General features: G+C 50.5%; 1 protein-coding gene across 2 annotated transcripts in view; it reads right to left on the bottom strand.

Annotated features, from left to right (window-relative positions):
- SH2D4A (SH2 domain containing 4A) overlaps positions 1 to 25,346 on the bottom strand; it is a 661,947-nt gene that overhangs the window by 572,998 nt on the left and 63,603 nt on the right. Inside the window, exon 2 of one of the 2 annotated variants that reach the window (XM_085640950.1) lies at positions 24,581 to 24,655. The exons of the other annotated variant lie outside the window; for it this stretch is intronic. The gene's annotated coding sequence lies outside the window, so the exon portion shown is untranslated. The remainder of the gene's footprint in view (positions 1 to 24,580; positions 24,656 to 25,346) is intronic. 2 annotated transcript variants of the gene reach the window in all.

Consider the following 25,346-nt stretch of genomic DNA (forward strand, 5'->3'; position numbering starts at 1 on the left):
TTTCAGTACTTTTTGAATGAGGTATTCAGAGAGGAGTTGGATATCTACGTGGTCGTATATATCGACGACATCCTCATCTATTCGTCCAGTGTGGAGGAGCACGTACACCACGTCAAAGCTGTGCTCCAAAAGCTGAGGGAAAACATGCTGTTTTGTCAACTCAGCAAGTGTGACTTCCACGTCACATCCGTGGAATTCCTCGGAGTGATGCTGAGTCCAGAGGGACAGGAGATGGCAGAACGAAAGATCAAGGCGGTGAAAGAATGGCCGGTGCCCCAAAGCGTGAAGGACGTCCAAAGTTTCATTGGCTTCGCCAACTTTTACAGGCGGTTCATAGATGGATTTTCAGGAGTGGTGGCCCCAATCACACAGCTACTGAGGAAGTCCAAGGAGTTTGTCTGGTCCCCTGAAGCGAACAAAGCCTTTGAGGCCCTGAAAAGCGCCTTTGGTAAGGCGCCGGTGTTGGCTCACCCCGATCCGGATCTCCCCTACGTGGTGGAAGCGGACGCGTCGGATGTGGCGCTGGGGGCTATCTTGTCCCAACGCAACCACGACACAGGGGTGCTTCATCCCGTTGCGTACATGTCCCGCAAACTCAACGACGCCGAACGCAACTACCATATTGCGGAGAAGGAGCTTCTCGCAATCAAGGACGCCTTCACCGAATGGAGGCATTGGTTGATGGGGGCAAGACATGTGGTATCGGTGTACACGGACCATCGGAACCTACAGTTCATGACTGCCACTAGACACCTTTCTCCCAGGCAGCTGCGGTGGATGATCTTCTTTGACGGGGTTCAACTTCCGCATCACATATCGGCCGGGGACGGAAAACCGAAAGGCGGACGCCCTGTCCCGTCAATCTGCAGTTAAGGAACCATTGCCTGCAACCGAGCGTTCCATCATTTCCCCGAGGATGGTATTGGGGGTTATCCAACCGGATACTTTCCTGAGGGGAATAAAGAGAGGGATCAGGTCATTCGCATGGCGGAGGTGGCTCCTCAGTCACAGAGAATGGCAGCTGAAGGACGGGATACCCCTGAAGGGCAGGTGCCTATTGATACCCACGCCTAGGCTAAGGAAACAAGCATTCATCTGGTGCCATGACTCTCCATGCGCAGGTCATTTGGGCTTTGAAAAAACGGTGGCTAGCATGGGACGGCATTTCTGGTGGCCAACCATGAGAGTGGATGTCAGGAGGTGGGGACAGGAGTGTCCTACGTGTGCTACCATGAAGGCCGACCATGGCCGAACCCAAGGGCTCTTACATCCACTTCCAACCCCGGATAGACCATGGGATAGCATATCACTGGACTTCGTGGTGGGCCTACCGGTAGACCAGGGGATGACGGCAATACTGGTGGTGGTGGATTACTTGACGAAAATGGGGCACTTCATCCCCTGCAAGAGAGTCCCTACGGCCGGGGAATTGGCGTCACTACTCCTAAAGAATGTGGTACGACTGCATGGATTACCTGGGGTGATCGTGTCGGACCGGGGGTCGCAGTTTACTGCGCAATTCTGGAAGACTTGGTGCACTGCGCTGCATGTTAAGACCGCCCTGTCCACCAGCTACCACCCTCAAACGGACGGCCAAACCGAGCGCCTGAACCAAACGCTCAAACAGTATCTGCGATGTTTTGTGGACCAGGGCAGGGAAGAATGGGTCGACTTGCTATGGGTTGCAGAGATAGCCTATAACAACGCCACTCACAGCTCCACACAGTCATCTCCGTTCTATAGCAACTATGGCCAACATCCCAGGTTCTTGCCATTTCTACATCCGTTCAGAGAGGACAGGATTCCCGCCACAGCGGACAGGGTGGCACACATAAAAGACACATTGATGCGCTCAAGGGCTGTCCTAATAGAGGCCAAGAGAAGATACAAGGCTGCGGCAGATAGGAAGAGAAGGCCCGGGCCACTGTACCGCACTGGAGACTACGTCTGGATATCCACAAGAAACATGAGGTTTCGAAAGAACAGTGTGTTCCATCCCAAGTACATGGGCCCCTATCGAATTACCAAGTGTATGGGTCCCGTGAACGTGAAGGTGTGCTTGCCCCAGTCATTGCGGATACACCCTGTCTTTCATGTATCATTGCTCAAACCAGCACCCTCCAAGCCGTCTGGGACACCTCGGCCGGTATGCGTGGAGTCGGAGGTGGAGTATGAAGTGTCGGGCATACGGGCGTCCAAATGGCGCAGGGGGAAGCTGTGGTACCTGGTTGCGTGGAAAGGCTATGGCCCGGAGGAGCGTTCATGGGAACCGGCTGAAGGGGTTCATGCTCCGCGCTTGGTCTCCTTGTTCCATCGGCGTTTTCCTGCCAGCGCTGGACCCGTGGGGAGCCGCTGAGAGGGAGGATGTACTGTCAAGAATTCCTGTCATACAAGGGAAACACGCTCTTATGTAAACAGGAGAGCTGTTACATAACTCAAGGAAAACACGCCCTTATGTAAACAGGAGAGCTGTTACATAACTCAAGGGAAACACGCCCTTATGTAAACAGGAGAGCTGTTACATAACTCAAGGGAAACACGCCCTTATGTAAACAGGAGAGCTGTTACATAACTCAAGGAAACACGCCCTTATGTAAACAGGAGAGCTGTTACATAACTCAAGGAAAACACGCCCTATAAAGGGAGGAACCGGGAGGTACAACGCTGTCGGATATTGTGTTCACACCAACGTACCTGCTTCGTGAAGAGCAGTGTTCCGGAGTGGTGCTCCAGTAAGGCAAGAACGGAGGTAGGTCGAGTCGTTACTCCCTGGGCCGTGTCTTGCCCCATCGTCACCTGTGAAGGACCCGGAAGCTCTACCGGTCAACCATTGAGCTTCGCTTTTTGACTCGGCTGAGTCCAAGCGCAGTGGCGCTTTTGCTGGTTGGAGTCGTAACTCCCAGCCCGACCAGAGACACAGGGACTGCCAGCTGTAACGCACACCAGGAGGTGTTTGCCGCGTTACAGACTCGGAAGTCCACAGGATCGATCGAGCGGCTGCTCTCGGTTCAGTCTTCTTGCTTGTGATTGGGGTATCGGTGACGCCTCACCAGGAGGTGACTCCGCGTCCCGGTGCAGTCTGAGGAAGAGGTTGAGCGGCTGCTCCCTTCAGGTAGAGACCCCGGCTGGGTGTTTCCCTGACTCCTCGATTCTCCCCAACACTCTTCGTGCCCCTCACAGCCTACCGATTGGCATTGTCGGCCATTTCATTTCTGCCCTCTGTTGGCATACGCCGGGACCGGCGTATATGCAGAGGACGGTTAGGACCATCCGTGCTGTGGGCTGGTAACGTACTTAGCCTGGAGGATTCCAGTGACTATAACTTGTTTATTCTTTGTATTATATTTGCCTTCATTAAAACAACTAACCCTTCACTAGTGGTTGCGTCCTCATTGTCGTGTCTGTTAAACGATCCTGAGACGTTCAGGGCGTTACAAAATATCCGACCTTAATAACACTAACTGTCTCCCGGTCGATAACAGACATGGCAACACTTGATGATGTGCTGGCTGCTTTAGCGGCCATGCAAGTTGAAGTGGCTGCCTCTAGGCAAGAAACAGCCGATGTAAAAGCCAGACTGGATGCTATCCAATTGGACCCGCTCACGCCCAGCACCTCCCTCACGAATCAGACCCCTGCGGTAGTAGTGGAAATGCCGGTAGCCATCCCCTTGGCGACACCAGAGAGGTACAGTGGGGATCCTAACACAGTGCAGGTATTCCTCACACAAGTGGCGCTACATTTATCGTGCAAACCAAAGGCGTTCCCCACGAGTCAGGCTCGTGTGGCTTTCCTTATATCCTATTTGGCTGGAAACGCGGCACAATGGGCCGTACCTCTGGTGAGCAGGGACGACCCCCTCTTATGTGATTGGGGTGCTTTTCGCGAGGAATTCCTGAAGGTATTCGACAGAAGGGCTGACTCGTACACGGCGGACCGTGAAATGCTTGAGTTGAGACAGGGATCCAACGACCTGGTGCAGTATCTCAACGCGTTCCGAAGGCTGGTTGCGGAAACCAAGTGGCCTGTTGCTAAACAGACGGCGCTCTTCCATCAAGGGCTGTGCGATGAGCTCAAGGACGCCGTGGCTCATATTGACCCTCAACCCAAGACATGTGAGGGCCTTATCAACCTGGTATTACGGCTGGAACATAGGCTAAGTGAAAGAAAGGGGGATCATGGGAGAAAAGGAAAATCCCTTCCATCCTATGTGACGGTGGGAAGTCCTGAAACTTCCACCGCATCCAAGGGAGAACCCATGGACATCGGCGCAATACGAGCGAGCCTCACAGCCACGGAGAAAGAGTCACGCCGTAAACAAGGATTGTGCCTATATTGTGGCAAAAAAGGCCACTACGTACGTGAATGCCCTGCCAAACCGAAGACGTCACGTTATCGGGCCAACCGGTCGGTAACAGCCGTGGTGGACATACCGGCGGAAAACTAGAGGACTCCAAGACCAGAGAAGGGGCATCTCGGAGTCACTCATCCATCCCTTCACTTTCCAACTCGGTCACTAAGGGACAACGACACCTGTTTATCACGGTGCACGTGGGAGTGCATGACCAGTGGATACCCGTTGTGGCCATGGTGGATTCAGGGGCCACTGGCATGTTTATGGACCACAACGAGGCATGCAGGCTAGGGCTAGTGCTTCTTCCCAAAGCTGTACCCGAAGACGTCTATGCTATAGACGGAAGGCGATTGGTGACGGGGCCCATCGGGCAGCACACGGGGGTCCTTCCGATGAGATATGGGTGGAACCATTTGGAACAAATCGATTTTAACATCATCCGAGCGCCCCAATATGGCGTCATATTGGGATTGCCGTGGCTACAGAAACACAACCCCTTTGTGGATTGGCCAACACATCGCATCGAAATGACGTCACCGTATTGCATCCTGCATTGTGGAATAAGAACGGAATCCCTTGACGCAGATGAGAGCGGGAGTCAGACGGTGGCTACAGCGGCAGAAAAAGATGTGGCTCTCCCCCAGGCTTATCACAGTTTTGAGGATGTATTTGATGAGGTGAAGGCGGAAGTGCTACCACCACATAGACAGTTTGACTGCCAGATCGACCTGGTGCCAGGGGCCAGCGTTCCCAGCGGCAGGCTGTATGCCCTGACGGAGCCTGAAAACGTGCATCTCCGGGGGTACCTGGATAAACTCCTCAAGCTAGGATTCATCCGCCCGTCCAAGTCTCCGGCCGCCTCGCCACTCTTCTTCATCCCGAAGGCTAATGGGGAGCTGAGAGCCTGTGTGGACTTTAGGGCATTGAATGCGATAACCATAAAAAATCGGTACCCCTTGCCTCTCATCAGTGTACTTCTGGAACAGGTCAAGAAAGCTCGTATCTACACCAAGTTGGATTTGAAAGGGGCATACCATCTGGTGCGCATGAGGGACGAAGACGAGTAGAAGACCGCCTTTAAGACCAGGTTCGGCCTTTTTGAGTACCTCGTCATGCCGTTCGGTCTGTGCAACGCCCCGGCAGCCTTTCAGTACTTTTTGAATGAGGTATTCAGAGAGGAGTTGGATATCTACGTGGTCGTATATATCGACGACATCCTCATCTATTCGTCCAGTGTGGAGGAGCACGTACACCACGTCAAAGCTGTGCTCCAAAAGCTGAGGGAAAACATGCTGTTTTGTAAACTCAGCAAGTGTGACTTCCACGTCACATCCGTGGAATTCCTCGGAGTGATGCTGAGTCCAGAGGGACAGGAGATGGCAGAACGAAAGATCAAGGCGGTGAAAGAATGGCCGGTGCCCCAAAGCGTGAAGGACGTCCAAAGTTTCATTGGCTTCGCCAACTTTTACAGGCGGTTCATAGATGGATTTTCAGGAGTGGTGGCCCCAATCACACAGCTACTGAGGAAGTCCAAGGAGTTTGTCTGGTCCCCTGAAGCGAACAAAGCCTTTGAGGCCCTGAAAAGCGCCTTTGGTAAGGCGCCGGTGTTGGCTCACCCCGATCCGGATCTCCCCTACGTGGTGGAAGCGGACGCGTCGGATGTGGCGCTGGGGGCTATCTTGTCCCAACGCAACCACGACACAGGGGTGCTTCATCCCGTTGCGTACATGTCCCGCAAACTCAACGACGCCGAACGCAACTACCATATTGCGGAGAAGGAGCTTCTCGCAATCAAGGACGCCTTCACCGAATGGAGGCATTGGTTGATGGGGGCAAGACATGTGGTATCGGTGTACACGGACCATCGGAACCTACAGTTCATGACTGCCACTAGACACCTTTCTCCCAGGCAGCTGCGGTGGATGATCTTCTTTGACGGGGTTCAACTTCCGCATCACATATCGGCCGGGGACGGAAAACCGAAAGGCAGACGCCCTGTCCCGTCAATCTGCAGTTAAGGAACCATTGCCTGCAACCGAGCGTTCCATCATTTCCCCGAGGATGGTATTGGGGGTTATCCAACCGGATACTTTCCTGAGGGGAATAAAGAGAGGGATCAGGTCATTCGCATGGCGGAGGTGGCTCCTCAGTCACAGAGAATGGCAGCTGAAGGACGGGATACCCCTGAAGGGCAGGTGCCTATTGATACCCACGCCTAGGCTAAGGAAACAAGCATTCATCTGGTGCCATGACTCTCCATGCGCAGGTCATTTGGGCTTTGAAAAAACGGTGGCTAGCATGGGACGGCATTTCTGGTGGCCAACCATGAGAGTGGATGTCAGGAGGTGGGGACAGGAGTGTCCTACGTGTGCTACCATGAAGGCCGACCATGGCCGAACCCAAGGGCTCTTACATCCACTTCCAACCCCGGATAGACCATGGGATAGCATATCACTGGACTTCGTGGTGGGCCTACCGGTAGACCAGGGGATGACGGCAATACTGGTGGTGGTGGATTACTTGACGAAAATGGGGCACTTCATCCCCTGCAAGAGAGTCCCTACGGCCGGGGAATTGGCGTCACTACTCCTAAAGAATGTGGTACGACTGCATGGATTACCTGGGGTGATCGTGTCGGACCGGGGGTCGCAGTTTACTGCGCAATTCTGGAAGACTTGGTGCACTGCGCTGCATGTTAAGACCGCCCTGTCCACCAGCTACCACCCTCAAACGGACGGCCAAACCGAGCGCCTGAACCAAACGCTCAAACAGTATCTGCGATGTTTTGTGGACCAGGGCAGGGAAGAATGGGTCGACTTGCTATGGGTTGCAGAGATAGCCTATAACAACGCCACTCACAGCTCCACACAGTCATCTCCGTTCTATAGCAACTATGGCCAACATCCCAGGTTCTTGCCATTTCTACATCCGTTCAGAGAGGACAGGATTCCCGCCACAGCGGACAGGGTGGCACACATAAAAGACACATTGATGCGCTCAAGGGCTGTCCTAATAGAGGCCAAGAGAAGATACAAGGCTGCGGCAGATAGGAAGAGAAGGCCCGGGCCACTGTACCGCACTGGAGACTACGTCTGGATATCCACAAGAAACATGAGGTTTCGAAAGAACAGTGTGTTCCATCCCAAGTACATGGGCCCCTATCGAATTACCAAGTGTATGGGTCCCGTGAACGTGAAGGTGTGCTTGCCCCAGTCATTGCGGATACACCCTGTCTTTCATGTATCATTGCTCAAACCAGCACCCTCCAAGCCGTCTGGGACACCTCGGCCGGTATGCGTGGAGTCGGAGGTGGAGTATGAAGTGTCGGGCATACGGGCGTCCAAATGGCGCAGGGGGAAGCTGTGGTACCTGGTTGCGTGGAAAGGCTATGGCCCGGAGGAGCGTTCATGGGAACCGGCTGAAGGGGTTCATGCTCCGCGCTTGGTCTCCTTGTTCCATCGGCGTTTTCCTGCCAGCGCTGGACCCGTGGGGAGCCGCTGAGAGGGAGGATGTACTGTCAAGAATTCCTGTCATACAAGGGAAACACGCTCTTATGTAAACAGGAGAGCTGTTACATAACTCAAGGAAAACACGCCCTTATGTAAACAGGAGAGCTGTTACATAACTCAAGGGAAACACGCCCTTATGTAAACAGGAGAGCTGTTACATAACTCAAGGGAAACACGCCCTTATGTAAACAGGAGAGCTGTTACATAACTCAAGGAAACACGCCCTTATGTAAACAGGAGAGCTGTTACATAACTCAAGGAAAACACGCCCTATAAAGGGAGGAACCGGGAGGTACAACGCTGTCGGATATTGTGTTCACACCAACGTACCTGCTTCGTGAAGAGCAGTGTTCCGGAGTGGTGCTCCAGTAAGGCAAGAACGGAGGTAGGTCGAGTCGTTACTCCCTGGGCCGTGTCTTGCCCCATCGTCACCTGTGAAGGACCCGGAAGCTCTACCGGTCAACCATTGAGCTTCGCTTTTTGACTCGGCTGAGTCCAAGCGCAGTGGCGCTTTTGCTGGTTGGAGTCGTAACTCCCAGCCCGACCAGAGACACAGGGACTGCCAGCTGTAACGCACACCAGGAGGTGTTTGCCGCGTTACAGACTCGGAAGTCCACAGGATCGATCGAGCGGCTGCTCTCGGTTCAGTCTTCTTGCTTGTGATTGGGGTATCGGTGACGCCTCACCAGGAGGTGACTCCGCGTCCCGGTGCAGTCTGAGGAAGAGGTTGAGCGGCTGCTCCCTTCAGGTAGAGACCCCGGCTGGGTGTTTCCCTGACTCCTCGATTCTCCCCAACACTCTTCGTGCCCCTCACAGCCTACCGATTGGCATTGTCGGCCATTTCATTTCTGCCCTCTGTTGGCATACGCCGGGACCGGCGTATATGCAGAGGACGGTTAGGACCATCCGTGCTGTGGGCTGGTAACGTACTTAGCCTGGAGGATTCCAGTGACTATAACTTGTTTATTCTTTGTATTATATTTGCCTTCATTAAAACAACTAACCCTTCACTAGTGGTTGCGTCCTCATTGTCGTGTCTGTTAAACGATCCTGAGACGTTCAGGGCGTTACAAAATATCCGACCTTAATAACACTAACTGTCTCCCGGTCGATAACAGACATGGCAACACTTGATGATGTGCTGGCTGCTTTAGCGGCCATGCAAGTTGAAGTGGCTGCCTCTAGGCAAGAAACAGCCGATGTAAAAGCCAGACTGGATGCTATCCAATTGGACCCGCTCACGCCCAGCACCTCCCTCACGAATCAGACCCCTGCGGTAGTAGTGGAAATGCCGGTAGCCATCCCCTTGGCGACACCAGAGAGGTACAGTGGGGATCCTAACACAGTGCAGGTATTCCTCACACAAGTGGCGCTACATTTATCGTGCAAACCAAAGGCGTTCCCCACGAGTCAGGCTCGTGTGGCTTTCCTTATATCCTATTTGGCTGGAAACGCGGCACAATGGGCCGTACCTCTGGTGAGCAGGGACGACCCCCTCTTATGTGATTGGGGTGCTTTTCGCGAGGAATTCCTGAAGGTATTCGACAGAAGGGCTGACTCGTACACGGCGGACCGTGAAATGCTTGAGTTGAGACAGGGATCCAACGACCTGGTGCAGTATCTCAACGCGTTCCGAAGGCTGGTTGCGGAAACCAAGTGGCCTGTTGCTAAACAGACGGCGCTCTTCCATCAAGGGCTGTGCGATGAGCTCAAGGACGCCGTGGCTCATATTGACCCTCAACCCAAGACATGTGAGGGCCTTATCAACCTGGTATTACGGCTGGAACATAGGCTAAGTGAAAGAAAGGGGGATCATGGGAGAAAAGGAAAATCCCTTCCATCCTATGTGACGGTGGGAAGTCCTGAAACTTCCACCGCATCCAAGGGAGAACCCATGGACATCGGCGCAATACGAGCGAGCCTCACAGCCACGGAGAAAGAGTCACGCCGTAAACAAGGATTGTGCCTATATTGTGGCAAAAAAGGCCACTACGTACGTGAATGCCCTGCCAAACCGAAGACGTCACGTTATCGGGCCAACCGGTCGGTAACAGCCGTGGTGGACATACCGGCGGAAAACTAGAGGACTCCAAGACCAGAGAAGGGGCATCTCGGAGTCACTCATCCATCCCTTCACTTTCCAACTCGGTCACTAAGGGACAACGACACCTGTTTATCACGGTGCACGTGGGAGTGCATGACCAGTGGATACCCGTTGTGGCCATGGTGGATTCAGGGGCCACTGGCATGTTTATGGACCACAACGAGGCATGCAGGCTAGGGCTAGTGCTTCTTCCCAAAGCTGTACCCGAAGACGTCTATGCTATAGACGGAAGGCGATTGGTGACGGGGCCCATCGGGCAGCACACGGGGGTCCTTCCGATGAGATATGGGTGGAACCATTTGGAACAAATCGATTTTAACATCATCCGAGCGCCCCAATATGGCGTCATATTGGGATTGCCGTGGCTACAGAAACACAACCCCTTTGTGGATTGGCCAACACATCGCATCGAAATGACGTCACCGTATTGCATCCTGCATTGTGGAATAAGAACGGAATCCCTTGACGCAGATGAGAGCGGGAGTCAGACGGTGGCTACAGCGGCAGAAAAAGATGTGGCTCTCCCCCAGGCTTATCACAGTTTTGAGGATGTATTTGATGAGGTGAAGGCGGAAGTGCTACCACCACATAGACAGTTTGACTGCCAGATCGACCTGGTGCCAGGGGCCAGCGTTCCCAGCGGCAGGCTGTATGCCCTGACGGAGCCTGAAAACGTGCATCTCCGGGGGTACCTGGATAAACTCCTCAAGCTAGGATTCATCCGCCCGTCCAAGTCTCCGGCCGCCTCGCCACTCTTCTTCATCCCGAAGGCTAATGGGGAGCTGAGAGCCTGTGTGGACTTTAGGGCATTGAATGCGATAACCATAAAAAATCGGTACCCCTTGCCTCTCATCAGTGTACTTCTGGAACAGGTCAAGAAAGCTCGTATCTACACCAAGTTGGATTTGAAAGGGGCATACCATCTGGTGCGCATGAGGGACGAAGACGAGTAGAAGACCGCCTTTAAGACCAGGTTCGGCCTTTTTGAGTACCTCGTCATGCCGTTCGGTCTGTGCAACGCCCCGGCAGCCTTTCAGTACTTTTTGAATGAGGTATTCAGAGAGGAGTTGGATATCTACGTGGTCGTATATATCGACGACATCCTCATCTATTCGTCCAGTGTGGAGGAGCACGTACACCACGTCAAAGCTGTGCTCCAAAAGCTGAGGGAAAACATGCTGTTTTGTAAACTCAGCAAGTGTGACTTCCACGTCACATCCGTGGAATTCCTCGGAGTGATGCTGAGTCCAGAGGGACAGGAGATGGCAGAACGAAAGATCAAGGCGGTGAAAGAATGGCCGGTGCCCCAAAGCGTGAAGGACGTCCAAAGTTTCATTGGCTTCGCCAACTTTTACAGGCGGTTCATAGATGGATTTTCAGGAGTGGTGGCCCCAATCACACAGCTACTGAGGAAGTCCAAGGAGTTTGTCTGGTCCCCTGAAGCGAACAAAGCCTTTGAGGCCCTGAAAAGCGCCTTTGGTAAGGCGCCGGTGTTGGCTCACCCCGATCCGGATCTCCCCTACGTGGTGGAAGCGGACGCGTCGGATGTGGCGCTGGGGGCTATCTTGTCCCAACGCAACCACGACACAGGGGTGCTTCATCCCGTTGCGTACATGTCCCGCAAACTCAACGACGCCGAACGCAACTACCATATTGCGGAGAAGGAGCTTCTCGCAATCAAGGACGCCTTCACCGAATGGAGGCATTGGTTGATGGGGGCAAGACATGTGGTATCGGTGTACACGGACCATCGGAACCTACAGTTCATGACTGCCACTAGACACCTTTCTCCCAGGCAGCTGCGGTGGATGATCTTCTTTGACGGGGTTCAACTTCCGCATCACATATCGGCCGGGGACGGAAAACCGAAAGGCGGACGCCCTGTCCCGTCAATCTGCAGTTAAGGAACCATTGCCTGCAACCGAGCGTTCCATCATTTCCCCGAGGATGGTATTGGGGGTTATCCAACCGGATACTTTCCTGAGGGGAATAAAGAGAGGGATCAGGTCATTCGCATGGCGGAGGTGGCTCCTCAGTCACAGAGAATGGCAGCTGAAGGACGGGATACCCCTGAAGGGCAGGTGCCTATTGATACCCACGCCTAGGCTAAGGAAACAAGCATTCATCTGGTGCCATGACTCTCCATGCGCAGGTCATTTGGGCTTTGAAAAAACGGTGGCTAGCATGGGACGGCATTTCTGGTGGCCAACCATGAGAGTGGATGTCAGGAGGTGGGGACAGGAGTGTCCTACGTGTGCTACCATGAAGGCCGACCATGGCCGAACCCAAGGGCTCTTACATCCACTTCCAACCCCGGATAGACCATGGGATAGCATATCACTGGACTTCGTGGTGGGCCTACCGGTAGACCAGGGGATGACGGCAATACTGGTGGTGGTGGATTACTTGACGAAAATGGGGCACTTCATCCCCTGCAAGAGAGTCCCTACGGCCGGGGAATTGGCGTCACTACTCCTAAAGAATGTGGTACGACTGCATGGATTACCTGGGGTGATCGTGTCGGACCGGGGGTCGCAGTTTACTGCGCAATTCTGGAAGACTTGGTGCACTGCGCTGCATGTTAAGACCGCCCTGTCCACCAGCTACCACCCTCAAACGGACGGCCAAACCGAGCGCCTGAACCAAACGCTCAAACAGTATCTGCGATGTTTTGTGGACCAGGGCAGGGAAGAATGGGTCGACTTGCTATGGGTTGCAGAGATAGCCTATAACAACGCCACTCACAGCTCCACACAGTCATCTCCGTTCTATAGCAACTATGGCCAACATCCCAGGTTCTTGCCATTTCTACATCCGTTCAGAGAGGACAGGATTCCCGCCACAGCGGACAGGGTGGCACACATAAAAGACACATTGATGCGCTCAAGGGCTGTCCTAATAGAGGCCAAGAGAAGATACAAGGCTGCGGCAGATAGGAAGAGAAGGCCCGGGCCACTGTACCGCACTGGAGACTACGTCTGGATATCCACAAGAAACATGAGGTTTCGAAAGAACAGTGTGTTCCATCCCAAGTACATGGGCCCCTATCGAATTACCAAGTGTATGGGTCCCGTGAACGTGAAGGTGTGCTTGCCCCAGTCATTGCGGATACACCCTGTCTTTCATGTATCATTGCTCAAACCAGCACCCTCCAAGCCGTCTGGGACACCTCGGCCGGTATGCGTGGAGTCGGAGGTGGAGTATGAAGTGTCGGGCATACGGGCGTCCAAATGGCGCAGGGGGAAGCTGTGGTACCTGGTTGCGTGGAAAGGCTATGGCCCGGAGGAGCGTTCATGGGAACCGGCTGAAGGGGTTCATGCTCCGCGCTTGGTCTCCTTGTTCCATCGGCGTTTTCCTGCCAGCGCTGGACCCGTGGGGAGCCGCTGAGAGGGAGGATGTACTGTCAAGAATTCCTGTCATACAAGGGAAACACGCTCTTATGTAAACAGGAGAGCTGTTACATAACTCAAGGAAAACACGCCCTTATGTAAACAGGAGAGCTGTTACATAACTCAAGGGAAACACGCCCTTATGTAAACAGGAGAGCTGTTACATAACTCAAGGGAAACACGCCCTTATGTAAACAGGAGAGCTGTTACATAACTCAAGGAAACACGCCCTTATGTAAACAGGAGAGCTGTTACATAACTCAAGGAAAACACGCCCTATAAAGGGAGGAACCGGGAGGTACAACGCTGTCGGATATTGTGTTCACACCAACGTACCTGCTTCGTGAAGAGCAGTGTTCCGGAGTGGTGCTCCAGTAAGGCAAGAACGGAGGTAGGTCGAGTCGTTACTCCCTGGGCCGTGTCTTGCCCCATCGTCACCTGTGAAGGACCCGGAAGCTCTACCGGTCAACCATTGAGCTTCGCTTTTTGACTCGGCTGAGTCCAAGCGCAGTGGCGCTTTTGCTGGTTGGAGTCGTAACTCCCAGCCCGACCAGAGACACAGGGACTGCCAGCTGTAACGCACACCAGGAGGTGTTTGCCGCGTTACAGACTCGGAAGTCCACAGGATCGATCGAGCGGCTGCTCTCGGTTCAGTCTTCTTGCTTGTGATTGGGGTATCGGTGACGCCTCACCAGGAGGTGACTCCGCGTCCCGGTGCAGTCTGAGGAAGAGGTTGAGCGGCTGCTCCCTTCAGGTAGAGACCCCGGCTGGGTGTTTCCCTGACTCCTCGATTCTCCCCAACACTCTTCGTGCCCCTCACAGCCTACCGATTGGCATTGTCGGCCATTTCATTTCTGCCCTCTGTTGGCATACGCCGGGACCGGCGTATATGCAGAGGACGGTTAGGACCATCCGTGCTGTGGGCTGGTAACGTACTTAGCCTGGAGGATTCCAGTGACTATAACTTGTTTATTCTTTGTATTATATTTGCCTTCATTAAAACAACTAACCCTTCACTAGTGGTTGCGTCCTCATTGTCGTGTCTGTTAAACGATCCTGAGACGTTCAGGGCGTTACAATTCCACCCCGTTTTGACAGGATGAAATCAGAGGGATCCAAGCCCAAGGATTCGGTGTCAGAAGATGAGCCTATGCAGATTGGTTCGGTAAGAGGACCTTTGTCGAAGGAAGAAAGAGAGAAGAGATGTTTGGGCAAGTTGTGTATGTACTGTGGAAACTCCGGTCACTTTGTGAAGGAATGTCCAAAGAAGCCCAAGAGCAATTCCTGGGTAAAAGATCGGCTCCACCAGTAGAGGGGGTTGCCCTGGTGGAAGCGAAGGAACAGTCAACTCCAGATCCGAAATTAGTGGCCAATACCTTGCAATCATCGGCTCCACATTTAATATTATCTGTCCAAATAAGATTTGGAGGAAGGATCAAGGAAGGAATTTCGGTCATGATCGATTCAGGGGCCACGGGTAATTTTTGCGATATTGGTTTTGCCAAGGCTCTCGGAATTACCTTTTTGAGGAAGGAATGACCAGAGCCGGTGCGCGCGGTGGATGGAACGAGTTTGTCCTCTGGTCCGATTGTTTTTGATTTCGAGGAGATCTTGTTGTGTGGACCCGGTCACCATCTTAGCTCCTTGCAATTCAGTTTGATCGATGCTCCGCAATTTCAATTAATCCTGGGTCTGCCTTGGCTCACTGAGCATAATCCTCAAATTGATTGGGCCAGACGATCAATTCGGATGAGCTCAGACTATTGTTTGCGTCATTGTTTTCATTCTAATCCAGAACCACCAGGAGCTTCGCAATCTCAACTTTTAGCAAGTTTTCCAAAGACCATTTGTGCGGTAGACACCCAAGAAATTCCACAAGAATATGAAGATCTCGCCTCGGTGATTGATGAAAAGGAAGCAGAACGTTTACCACCCCATCGAGAGTATGATTGTCGAATTGAGCTGGAGCCTGGCGCCTCTCTGCCTTGTAGCCGAATTTATGCGCTGTCGGAAGCAGAAAATGTCCATCTCAAAGAATATCTGAGCAGATATTTGGCCAATGGTTTCATACGCCCTTCACAGTCACCAGTTTCGTCTCCACTCTTTTTCATTCCAATGAAAGATGGCCAACTGAGAACTTGCATAGACTACCGCGCCCTCAATCTGGTTACCAAAAAGAATCGATATCCGCTACCTTTGATTTCGGAACTTTTGGACCAAGTCAAGGGAGCGAGGGTATACAATAAACTGGATTTGAGGGGTGCGTATCACTTGGTACGCATGGCCGATGGAGAAGAGTGGAAGACGGCTTTCCATACACGTTTTGGGTTATTTGAATATCAAGTCATGCCATTTGGTTTATGCAACGTTCCAGCAGCCTTCCAACACTTTGTAAATGACGTTTTGCGAGAATTTCTGGATCGATTTGCAGTGGTATACATTGACGACATCCTCATCTTCTCGGCCAGCTTAGAGGAACATATCCAGCATGTCAGATCCATCTTGAAGAAGTTGCTTGAGAACCAACTTTTTGTTAAATTGGAGAAGTGTGTGTTTCATTCCACACAAGTTGAGTTTTTGGGGTTTGTTCTGTCCCCGAATGGCGTTTCTATGGATGAATCTAAGGTACAGGTTATCAAGGAGTGGCCCTCTCCACGTTCAGTGAAAGAAGTTCAGAGTTTTCTTGGCTTCGCCAACTTTTACAGGCGTTTCATAATCAACTTTTCTGAGCGTGTCTGTCCACTCACAAGATTACTGAGGAAAAAGACTAAGTTTGAGTGGAATGCGGAAACCGAATCAGCATTTAATGAACTCAAGAGAATTTTTGTATCATCCCCAGTGTTGCTCCATCCGGATCCGGGAGAACCATTTTTTGTAGAAGCAGACGCCTCCAATTTGGCCATCGGAGGGATTTTGTCTCAGCGCCATAAGCAGACAGGCCAGTTACATCCAGTAGCGTTTCGTTCCAGGAAATTAACTGTGGCCGAAATTAATTATCCCATCGTGGATAAGGAACTGTTGACAGTCAAAGACGCGTTCTCGGAATGGAGACATTATTTACTGGGGGCCAAGCATGTGGTTACTGTTTTTACAGACCATCGGAATCTCCAGTTTTTGAAATCCGCCCGTACACTTACTCCACGCCAGTTGAGATGGTCCCTATTTTTTGCAGATTATGATTTTGTCTTAACTTACAAACCGGGATCGGCAAATGGAAAGGCGGATGCCTTATCTCGTCTGAATGTGAGCACCGATGTCCAAGCTGCTGAAAAAGAGTAATTATTCCTGTGGATCGAATAATCGGAACACTCACCTACACTGACATTGAAAAGAAACTACCGAACTTGTCATCCCCTGAGGAGGTGAAGGATTGGATGGCTAAGGGGAAGGAATTCCGAGTCAGGAATGGAAGGCCCATCTACCAAGACAAGTTGTTTGTGTCCAACCTGGAACTGCAAAGACAAATCATTGAACACTTCCATGACGAGCCACTGGCTGGGCACAAGGGGGTGAAGAAGACTATGGAGCGGATTCGAAGAGAGTTTTGGTGGCCAGCAATGGAAGCTCAGGTGCGGCAGTATGTAGCCACTTGTGAGTTGTGCATCAAGGGAAAGACTCCTAGAAGGGCTCCCCAAGGTCTTTTACTGCCCATGCCCCAAGCCCCGTACCCATGGCATACCATTTCCATGGATTTCATTGTGGATCTCCCGTCCAGTGGGGGTCATTCGGTCATTTGGGTGGTGGTGGACCATTTCTCCAAGATGAGCCATTTTGTCCCGTTAAAGGCCCTCCCTAATGCTACACTGTTGTCCAAACTGTTCACGCAGCACATAGTAAGGGCCCATGGTATTCCAAGGATAGTCATCTCAGATAGGGGCCCTCAGTTTGTCTCTCGTTTCTGGAGATTCTTTTTGAAAAGGTTGGGTGTAGATTCCCGTCTGTCTTCCAGCTTCCATCCTGAGACGGACGGACAGACGGAAAGAGTTAATCAGGAATTGGAGCAATACTTGCGCTTATTCTTGATGGATCAGGAGGGAGAGTGGCCAGACTTGATTTGGGCAGCAGAATTCGCTTATAATAATGCTGAGCATGCTTCCACTGGCTACTCCCCGTTCTATTTAAATTCCGGTCGACATCCAAACACTCTGGTAGATAAAGAAATCAGTAATGTACCTGCAGTGGAAACGGTAGTACAAGAGTTACACGAGGCCTTTCGATTAGCTTCCAGAAATCTGTCTAAGGCTAAGGTTTCCTACAAGAAGCAGGCAGACAAGAAGAGACGTCCAAATCCAGTTTATAAAAAGGGAGATCAGGTCTGGGTTTCCACTAGAAATTTACGACTGAAGGGGAATCGGAAGTTTCAGCCTAGATTTGTGGGCCCCTTTCAGGTAGACCGAATGGTGAATCCTGTCAGTGTAAAGGTTAGCCTTCCTCCCCGATTGAAGATACATCCAGTTTTCCATGTTTCTCTGCTCCAACGTAGTCCTGAGGGATTTAGGGCAGGGAATTCACCCTCCTCAGTTTTGGTGCAAGGAAGGGAGGAATTTGAGGTAAAGAGAATTCTTGATTCTAGGTTTCAAAGAGGGAAGATCTTCTATCTGGTTGATTGGAAGGGTTATGGGCCGGAAGAGAGATCCTGGGAGCCACGATCCAATATCCATGCTCCACGTTTGCTCCGAGAGTTTCATCGCACTCACCCCACTAAGCCCAAGGAGGAGTGGAGGGGGGTTTTGGTGGGAGGTACTGTCAGGACTGGTACAGGTAGGGTCAGATTCCCTAGGTTGAGCATACAACCCCGAAGCCGGGCTTGGCGCTTGGGGGGAAGGCGAAGAAGTGTTTCAGTGAGATCACTCTCTGCCTTCCTTCGTTCCTTGAGAGCGTAGGCCTATTTTCCCTCTCCCAAGATGGCCGCTGGCTTAGTTAGCTATTTTCCGCAGTGGCTCGCTCTGGCAGCGGTGCAGTTTTCCAATGTTGATGTGGCGCGCGCGCGCATTCTGAGCGCGGCGCACTTCAACCGTCAAATCTCAGGGAAGGCAGCGTTCTTGTAGAGCTCCGCGCTTCTCATGAAATATTTCCAGTCAGAGTTTTTCTCTAAGATAATAGAGGATACTTTCCCTTTCCAGTCCTTGGGTCCGCTTCAGTCCTGAGTCCGAGTAATTCTTTGTATTATTTTTCCACCTACTAGTTAGCGGTTAAGAATTGTTTTGAAACCTTCAGAGAGTGGCAAGAATCTTGAACTCGACGAAGTCCCTCTACGCATCAGCGGTGGAGAAAAGGTAGAGGCAAGTCTGGCGAATACTCTCCTGAAGAAGTAAGTTCCTTTTTCTGTACTTCTTGGATTGTCTGCGCTCCATTGAAAGCTTCCAGTAACAGATAACGAAAGAGACAAATGAACTCTCAGACTTAAGGCAAGTGAGTGAGAGAGAGAGAGTCCAGTGACAATTAACGAAAAGAGACAAAGGAACTCTCAGACATTAAGCAAGTGAGTGAGAGAGAGAGTATCGTGAATAGAGTCTACAAGTCAAGACTAAATTGCAGCAGCAAGTTCTGAATTCAGCATAAAGAGTATAAGAAGTCAGAAGTGTGGAGAAAGACTTAAAATGAACTCAATGTAGATGCAGTTGTACATATATATATATATAAAGACTCAGTCAACTAGCTCCACCTGCACGGTTCTGAATCCAGGAGGAAGAATAGTCTTCAAGATAGAACTATTTCACATTTCATGAAAAGTCAAAATTCTACTAAGGTGTTAGACAGGAGTCATTACACGCCAACTGTTCAACTCCTCTACTTCCTAGAAGGCACCTAGCCGAATGAGTCCAGAGAGCAGCTACCCACTGTGTCAGGACAGGTATAGTGTGTGAATAACTACCATAACCCTTTTAGTGTAGTCTTTTGTAGAATTGTTGCTTAGTTACTCTCATTGCAGGAATCGTGAGGAAGAAGTTCCGAGTCCAGTCCAGGAAGAAGACGCAGTGCAGTCTCTCTTGTCTGTCCAATTCCCCTTTCCCCCTCTGTGCTGCTCGCGAGCCTTTGAGTTCGCGGTAGCGGAGTGGAGGAGTGGAGATCAAGCATCTGCTCCTGTGGAATCGACATGATTTGCTAAGGTACTTGACACCGGTGGCCCGTGGGAGCCCTTTTACGCACTCCATTTTGCTGCCTTCCGCGGTACCTTGTCACTCGACTTGTGGGCCCTGGCGGAGGACAATCTTCACATCCAAGAGTTCCCCTGGTTGCTCCAGGCCTGCTCTGCGCTATCTCCAAAGGAGAGCACCCTCAGACCTCGTGGGTCTGCACCAGCAGCTGCTTTGTTCATCTTGCGTGGGTTGCGGTTGCCAAGGCTTAGTGGATCCAATCGGGACACTAACACCGCAGCGACCCTCATCCGACGTGGGACAGTCGCCCTCCAGAAGCTGGCCTTCCTTGAAGCCTCCCGGAGCCCGTGACTGCAGAGCCAAGCTGCATCTTCCTCACCTGAAGCACCCGACATCGAAGGGCTCCTTGCTGTGAGCCCCCTGGTCACTGTGCCGTGACCCAGACTCTGTCCCCTCTGCTTTCAGGTTCTTCTCTACATTTTCTACATCTTAGATCTTCACGACTTCATCGACGCTTTCAGCTAGCAGCAGTTTGGACTCCTTTTCCATTGAAAATCAGCCCGCGACCCGACACCAGAATCGACCTATGCACCCGGCTTCCCTGGGGCAGGTAACAGTGGTTCTTCGGTACTCCCGTGGTGGTGGGCTCTCCAAAGCCTTAAGTCTCAAGCCTTAACTTTGTACTACTGCTAGAAGTGTCTTTAATCTTTAAATATTCAACCGCGACATTCTCCATAGGCTAACATTGCGATCCCGATAGCAGCTCTTTGCACTGCACACGTCTCCCGTGGGTCCCCTTCCTCTTAACTGTGGGTGGATTCTGAAGGGGCAAGCGATCCTGAATGCCCTAGGCATTGCCTGTAGAATTGTCGTGGTTCTTATACCACTATTTTAGTATATGGTTTGGTCCCCCCCTGGGGCCCATTGATTTCTGTGCTATCTATTGTGTTTATAAATGCTTGTTTGAAGTGTAACTTTGCCACTAGTCACATAAAGTGACTGTGGGATTCTGTCTAGAATAAATACATATATTTTATATATATACCTGTGTGGGCTACTCTTTCATTTGGTTATTCAAGAGGTTATTATGGTAAAACAATAAGCTTAACACTCCTTCAAGACTTAGCCTGAAGGCTGCTCTCCACAGCTACCACTAGGATAGCTTTCTTTAAAGGTTGTCTTAAACCTATCATCAATAAGAGTCGAATTGGACTGGTGCAAGGTGTCCCTATAACTAGGAACAGCATATGCCAGGCCAACTTCTCACACAGTACATGTCTGGAACTGTGACCACTCTGCCAGGAAGAAGAACTACTGCGCTGCTGAAAGGACTGCCATTCTGCTGCAGCTGCTTTGCTAGACTCTTGCCATGCTGGGCTGCCCTGCTGTATGCTGTTCTCCTGCCTGGGTGAGAAGGACTGGACCTCTTGCATCACCTGAACCCAGTGTGACTCCAATGGCTTGCTGGCTTGCCTCCTGTTCTAAGTCTCAGGGATATCAAAGACGTGCCTGCATCTGGACACTACAAGCTGTAAGTCTGGTCTGCCAAATGGTGCCACCCCAGTCCTGAACCCTTGGAAGTGAGGCCTAAGGTGCTTCCACATCCAGAACCCATGCATCCTCATCGGAACCGGCGCATCTTTGCCATTACATGAGTTGGAACCAGTGCATCTCTGTCATTGTGGAGAGCGGACCCGGTGCATTGCTTTCTGTACCAGCACAATGCCTTTGGAATCAATGCAGTGCCTACTGTGGGAGCAGCAACCACGCATCGTATTCGGAACCAGCGCTTTGCACATGCAAAACTGATGCATTGTTGCAAGTGCGTGGAGAAAATCGATGCATCTCGTTCACTGTGTGGCTCAACACCGATGCATCACTTCGACTGCACCTCACATCTTCGTCGACGACGCATCCTGGACCAAGGTCCTTAAGTTCAGCGGACCCAAGTGAATCCCTGTATCTGGCCCACACTCCATCATGGTCGGCCTGAACTGTTGACTTTGCCCCCAGTCCAGCATGACCGGATAACCCATTTAAGCGCTTATTGCTTCTAAGCGCTATTTTACATTTATTCTTTGGAAATTCATATCTCGCAGTCAACTAGTTGGATTATCATTTTGGTCTTGTTTTATTTATAAAATCAAGCTCTATTTTTCTAACATGGTGTGGTGTCTTTTTGTGGTGTTTTCACTGTGTAACTGTTTGAAGTGTTGCACAAATACTTTACACATTGCCTCTTAAGTTAAGCCTGACTGCTCATTGTCCAGCTACCAGAGAGTGAACACAGGATAATTTAGGGTGTGAATTGGCTTACTCGGACTAGGATTTGGGTTCCTGCTTGGACAACCAGAAATCCAGTTTCTAACACCAGTGGAGACAGAAGGGTCCACATCCCCAAAGACCTGGTGCCTAACGTGGGGTACGATACTGGAAAATGGTTTGAGATCTATGAGGTTGCCTTGGAGCTGCACATAGTCCCTTAGAAAATTGGGAAGACAGTCTCTGGAGGTACATTCCAGTAAAGGGAGGGATGCACTGGTCTGCTGGCCATAGGGAGGGAGACAGGATGAGATGTCCCCTCAAGAAGGAAGTCCTTGTCAAAAGTATGGTTTCACCCCTGACAAGTATAGGCAAAAGTCCTGGGTGGATTTTGCAGATCACTTTTGCAAGGCACTGGATTTGGAGTTGAAGGACACTGGTGTGAGTGATTACTAGGGGCTGTACAATTTGAGTGCCAGAGAGCACTTGTTCAGCAATTGTTTTACAAAGCTGTGCCAGTACCTGACATAACATAACACATCTATTTGCAAAGCTCATGTTCACCCAAGGTGATCTTGGCGATGAAGAATAGATGTTTATTTTTTCTCAACTTAATGGTACTCATTTTATCGATCTCAGCAGGTTGAAAGGTGAGTGGAACCACCAGGATTTGAACCTGTGACCATGAGGTTTGAACACAGGCCCCTACAGTGGACGCTTTAGTCAACTAAGCCTCCAGACCTAGCACTATCCACTTAGTGGATAGTGTACTCTCTGACCTAAGCGTACTAAGGAGGAAGGCTGCTGGCTCAGCAGCAAAGTCCAAACAAGTCTCAGGTTCCTTGAGGGTAGCTGTGATTCTTGCCATGCTTGTGGAGTGTTTGCTTGGTAATGACTTGGAGTATAATGTCTGGAAAGAGGTGGAGCTCCAGTCCCACCGGGAGGCGCTAGGGTTGCCTGAGTGGGTGCCCCTCACTACAAGGTCAATGGCAGCCTGAGATGGTAGTCAAGTAGGCCTGGAAGAATGGCCTAGGAAGCTGTCAAAAGGAGACAGGGCTAGGAGTGTGGGAAATCTGCTCCTGAAACTCCCACAGTCCGAGAGAAGGATAAGCCTGAGGGAGACGCCCGGGAACTTACAGGAGAGGACATTGCTGCCCTGGGGGACTTTGCTGAGCTGGCTGGTTGACAAGCTGAGGGAAGGTCTACCAGGGAGGAATTCGGCACATTTCAGGATAAGTGCCCTACCTTTGAGGGCCTCAGGTGACAAGCTTAGGTCCAGGCAGTTGTTGACACCTCTAAAGATCACCTGATATATTGGAAGAATGACCTCTTGTATAGTGAGCCTAAGGTACCTGGCCAAGGGCAATCGTTGTGTTGGTGGTCCCTCAGGGCTACAGAGCCTTCCTACTGGAATTGGCCCATGCCATTTCCCTGGCAGGACATCTGGGGAAGGACAAGACCTTTACCAGGCTTCTCACCCACTTTTATTGCCACTGGATGAAGATGACCCTAGATGCATTATGCAGGCCATGTCCTACCTGCTAGGCAGGGGAAGACATAGAGAAAGCTAAAGGCTCCCCTTGTTCCCTCACCTGTCATTGGCAACCCTTTTGAAAGGGTGAGCATTGACAGTGTTGGGCCCCTAGAGCACAAGACTGCCCTAGGCAACAGGTTTATCCTAGTATTGATCGACCATGCCACTAGATACCCAGAGGTCATACCTCTGAGGACTGTAACTTCACCTGTAGTGGCTGGGGCGCTGATGGGGATTGTTACCCGGCTGGGGTTCTCCAAAGAATTAGTGTTTGACAGGGGCACAAGCTTCACATCAGCTTACATAAAGTCAATGTGGGATGTGTGTGAAGTAACTTGTAAGTTCTCCACACCCTATCACCTCCATACCAATGGGCTTGTTAGAAGGTTAAACAAGAACCTTAAAGGTATGATTCTAGGTATGTCAAAGCCCATGAGGCAAAAGTGGGATGTCTTCAAGCTATGTCTTCTCTTTTTTCCTTCAGGGATGTGCCTTAGAAAGCAGTTGGGCTCAGTCCTCTTGAACTCCTGTATGGCTACGTCTGAGTCTTGTGAAGGATGAATGGGAGCAAGCTTCCAAGCCCCCCGCCTCACCCTCAAGATGTCAGCTACATGATGGCACTCAGGACTCAAATGAAGTGCTTCTGGAAGAAAGCCTCTGACAACCTCTAAGCCAGCCAGGAGGTGATGAAGCTCTGGCGTGACTAGAAGGCCACTCTGGTCGACTTTCATCATGGCCAAAACATCTGGATGAGGGGGCCAGTGGAGTCCAGGGTCCTATTATATTGAACCTTCAAGTGTGTCCGCTGAGTTGCTCTTATTCAGATAGAATTTATGGTATATATTCAGCTGTTTCTTTACCTTGTCTAATTTTCTGTGGTGGTTGAGCAAAAAGGTTGTGGTAATTGAGCAAAAAGGACTTTCATTCGCGGTTTCCTAAAGAACTTAAAGGATCCAATTTTCATCCAAAAATGTATTTGTTTGTAGGTGCAAAGTTACTACCATTTTGTTAAGCTTGATTTTCCAGTTTGGAAAGTTGATAATTGAATGTATTGATTGCTATGCCTTACCAAATCTGTATGTGGTCATCTGGTGGAAACAGTGCATAGATCACACAACTGGACTTTGAGATGGAACAGAAAAGGAAGTAAGACAGTTTCACCAAGTTTTGAATAAAAGGAAATAAAAAGCCAAATTTACAATGAATATTGCCAGCCCAGATTGGGATTTCTTGATATTAAATGTAAAAATTGCAAAGATCTACAGTCCATGACCACCAAAACGCTCTAAAACCCAGTAAGATTCCCAAATACAGCCTTTTGCTCACACACCTTTTATGCAGTCAAATTCTGAAGTTGAAAAGGATCATCACAGACCCTAAGATCGTTGCACAAGACGAGAGGCGACTGAAAAAAAGGTAAAGGTTAAAATGAAAGAACTCTCAGAATGAACACAAAATAAAACACACCATTAATAATTAGGGAACCTTCTTAAAGAGGAAAGTACAACAACAGAACAAAGGAATCATATTTATTACCCAATCTACTAACAAAAAAGTGCACCCACATAACATACTGAGAGTTGATTAAATTGGTTATGATATTTATAGACATATTTCAGGAAAAAGCAATATTTGTTATACCGAAGGACAAAATGTGAGAAACGTACTCCTCCAGGCAAAAATAGAAAAATAGACAATCATCAGCAGGTAGGAAGGACACAAACAGGCATTTACACATGTTTGTTTTGTTAAAATTGCAATAGTAAGATACAGGGAAGAATAATCAATCATTCCAATAGTGCCAACCAGTGCTTCATTTGTAAAAAAAAAATGAAGTGCCATTGCCCTTCATGGAAGGCCACTGCAGCCTGCACCATGCACTGCCCCAGCCAGCACTGCCAATGACAGTACTAGCATAACAGCTAACAATTACACTCCTACAAGTGTGACAATTCAGACTATTTCAGGTCACACAAAGCTAAAACAATGGCATGATCAGCTGGTACTATTAATTTTTAACGCAATTTGACTTAATAAACATGGTTGTTGTGCTCATCTCAAAATTAAGCAGACAGCGCCACCATGTGGTTGATTCT

Source organism: Triturus cristatus, chromosome 2_2 (genome assembly GCF_964204655.1).
Source record: "Triturus cristatus chromosome 2_2, aTriCri1.1, whole genome shotgun sequence".
Taxonomy (NCBI): Eukaryota; Metazoa; Chordata; class Amphibia; order Caudata; family Salamandridae; genus Triturus; species Triturus cristatus.